At 43.4% G+C, this 3,599-nt stretch overlaps 1 long non-coding RNA gene across 1 annotated transcript; it reads left to right on the forward strand.

The window, feature by feature from the left end:
• The first annotated feature begins 459 nt into the window (after window positions 1-459).
• Window positions 460-2,539, forward strand: LOC120915673. The gene is made up of 3 exons (XR_005743899.1): window positions 460-625; window positions 1,895-2,072; window positions 2,341-2,539. It is a non-coding gene; the product is annotated as an uncharacterized LOC120915673 (long non-coding RNA).
• Window positions 2,540-3,599: the final 1,060 nt, after the last annotated feature.

The raw sequence follows: 3,599 nt of genomic DNA on the forward strand, positions 1-3,599 counted from the left end.
CTCAGAAGCATATTACTGTACCCATTCTGCAAAGTCTCCGAACCCAATCCAAGAGATTCTGGGAGATGTGTGTCCCCTCGGATATTATTGCCCTTTTGGCTCTGCTGTTCCTCACGCTTGTCCTGCTGGTTCCTATAGCAACACTACAGGAAATGTTGGACCTGAAGCCTGCATTTTGTGTGAGCCAGGTAAAGTAATAAATAATTTTTATTTAATCCATTATTATTGACGGAGCCAGATCATCCACCAGGCAGTTTAGACAGGAGCCTAAGGCCTATTAAATTGTCAGGAGACTCATCTACAACCTTTATTGGTCCTGTTGAAACAACGGGGATGCACTATAGGTCAAAGATGTGCACCTGCCTAGCTCTGTGCCTGTTGCAGTACATATCAATGTCAATCAAAGGACTGTGGGGACCAAAGCTGCTATCTTGCCTAGAGCCCCAACCTATCTTGATATGTCTCTGTTAATGGCAATGCTTGCTTAAATCTTATTCTGTAATATCATGGGTTCTATTATTTTTTAGGACAATTTTGTGACAGACCTGGCCTGGCAACTCCAAATGGCCTCTGTGATGATGGATACTTCTGTACCCAAGGGTCCTTGTGGTCTCGCCCCTCTGAGGTAAATATTCAGGCTATGGATAGAAATGTATTACATGACTAATACACAAGAAAAAATGTGCCGATGTGAGATGGGAAAGGGAAGAAGCATGTGTCTCAGTCCCGATATAGTATATACACCACAACTACTTATAGCCCAAGGGACTTTGTGAGTCACATCACAAGAAATACATTTTCATAAAAACATATTTATTGTTTACAGAGATAATTCACACATATCAAAACATGAGTATCATAATATATCGAAAGTAAAAGTACACACGTCACATTACTATATACAAGTATGGAAAAACCTTGCATGAGCCAGATTTGTCCATGCTAATATCCATAGGTAAATATGAGGAATAGTGCTAAAATTCTCAACGCATTTCCTGAATGCGGGAGCTCCCTGCATTTCGTTGTGAGTAGGCTGGTGGTGAGCGGCTGCCATTTGGGGCTATAGGATCTTAGTGGGCATTCCACCTCCTGGCACAGCAGGGTTGTTTGATGGCTAGACTAATTTGTGTCTGGCCCCTCCCCCTATGCTCCCTCAACTTCCGGGGGGGGGGATGTTTGTGGACCTGTGAGGGCATCCATCCGAGGCCCTTTGCTGTACACATTATTGTTGGCAAAGCAGCATGATATGTCTGAGTGCTTCTCCTGAGAAAGATAATGTTTCTTTCTTGCGAAACGCGTCGAAAATTTCAGCACTATTCCTCATATTTGCCTATGGATATTAGCATGGACAAATCTGGCTCATGCAAGGTTTTTTCATATTTGTATACAGTAATGTGATGTGTGTACTTTTAGGCCCCTTTCACACATGCGGGACTGTATGTCCTCTTTTTCATCCATCTGTTTACGGATGAAAAAGGGACATCCATTGATCCTTATGAGATAGCGGGTGTCAGCAGATGAACATCCGCTGACACCTGATCTCATCAGTGTCCGCAATCCTCTGATTCTGCAGACGGAGGAAAATCCTATTTTTCCATCCATCTGCAGAGCGGATCGGGTGAACACGGACAGACGTGTATCCGCTGAGCAAGTGGATACACATGTACGGATCCTCACGGGATCTGTACATGTGAAAGGGGCCTTACTGTTGATATATTATGATACTCATGTTTTGATATGTGTGAATTATCTCTGTAAACAATAAATATGTTTTATTGAAAACACATTTCTTGTGATGTGACTCACAAAGTCCCTTGGGCTATAAGTAGTTGTGGTGTATATATTACATGACTAATGTGTTTCCTCTGTAATTCCTCTATAATCTTCTTTTTAGGTATCCAGCAATGGAGGGCCCTGCCCTGCAGGTCATTCCTGTCCCAAAGGGAGTCATGCTCCCCAGTCTTGTCCTCCAGGAACATTTTCACAGTCTGTAGCTCAACACCAATGTTCTGACTGTCCAGAGGGATTTTATTGTCCTGCACAGTCATCTAATATAACCATCTGCCCTGAAGGTACAAAATATGTATTCATCCTGTGCAATTATTATTCATTTCAGTCTGAGTAGTGTGTTGCATTTCACACATCTCTATGAAACGACATGTTATGGAGAAAACAGACATCTTTAAATGTACTAGGCAGATACAGAATACTTTATTAAAAGAAGTGAGAATTTGTGAAAGTAATGGGGGAGCTATAGTGTAGGACATCCCAAGAAAAAGGTTTGGGAAAATGAATAAGACATTTAAAGTCAAGGGCTAATTTGTGACTTTTCTTCTGTAGGACATTACTGCCCAAAGAAGACAGAATATGCAGCACAGTACCCATGTCCTCCAGGTACATTCAGCGGCATTCAGGGAGCCACTGACATTGGCACATGCCTGCCCTGCCCACCTGGAAAGTTTTGTTCCAGACCCGGACTAGAGAGACCAGAAGGTTATTGCGCCCCTGGCTGGTTCTGCTATGCAGGATCAGTTTCTGAGTCTCCAGGTAAAATGTACAAGTTTCATCTGATTAAACGACATAAAAAAATTTCTTTCATTTGTTTATTATTAATTATATTCTGTTGTCTTGCTTTTAGTTTCTGAAAGAGTGAATATAGATTAAAATGAACCTGTGCTCAAATTTAAAAATGGAAAGTCCTGTCATAAAGTGGAACTATGGACAAAATCATAAATGACAAATAAGATGCAGTTTGTAAATGGCATTACCACAGCAGTCTTTGTTTTTTTCGTGTGACACCCCCCTCCCCACCTACAGACAGTGGCAGAGGAAAGTTGTTTTGTTTTGCAATGATACCGACAGCTCCTCAGCAGTGGCGTAGTGTGGGTTGTCCGTGCCTGGGGCGAGGCAAGTAATTTGCGCCTCCCTGACCCATGGACTTACCTGTTTTCAGCTATCTGCAGTCTGGTCACATGATCCACTGTGTGAGACAGCGGTGGCTGTAGGGAAGAGGAGAGCGTGCTTGATAATGACTGGTAAAGCCTGGAGTGGTGACATTGTGCATATGTTCCTATGTTCCATCTGTTGTTGGTGCTCCCTCCTCTCCACACTTGTGACAGCGCCCCTCTAAATGTTGCGCCCGGGGCAGTTTCTCCCCTGGCACCCCCCACGCTATGCCAAGGCTCCTCAGCAAGGAGTGGGAATGCGGCCTGGCCGGTCCACACACTAATGGGAGGCTTCCTGAAAGGAGATTTCATAGTCTTTGCTCTTTCCCTACTCCTCTGGAACCTCTCACTGCTGCTTTGCACTGGCTATATCAGACATTAAATATGTCCCTACAGGGAAGAAATCAGAGAGCTAGTCTCTTAAAAAGGCTCTGCCCTCACCCAAGATGGCTGCATAATTTTCCTATTGAAGAATGTTTTTGAAGAGACTTCATATACAGTAAGGGCATTCTTTATTTGGCTGATATTTATTGCTTATTGTTTTAGTTTCTGTTTCTACAAATGGTGGCATGTGCCCAGCAGGAACATTTTGCCCGGCAGGCTCATCCAATCCCATTCCCTGCACTCCAGGTATGCCCTAGTGTTCATGGTTTC

This window comes from Rana temporaria, chromosome 10 (genome assembly GCF_905171775.1).
Source record: "Rana temporaria chromosome 10, aRanTem1.1, whole genome shotgun sequence".
In the NCBI taxonomy this organism is placed as follows: Eukaryota; Metazoa; Chordata; class Amphibia; order Anura; family Ranidae; genus Rana; species Rana temporaria.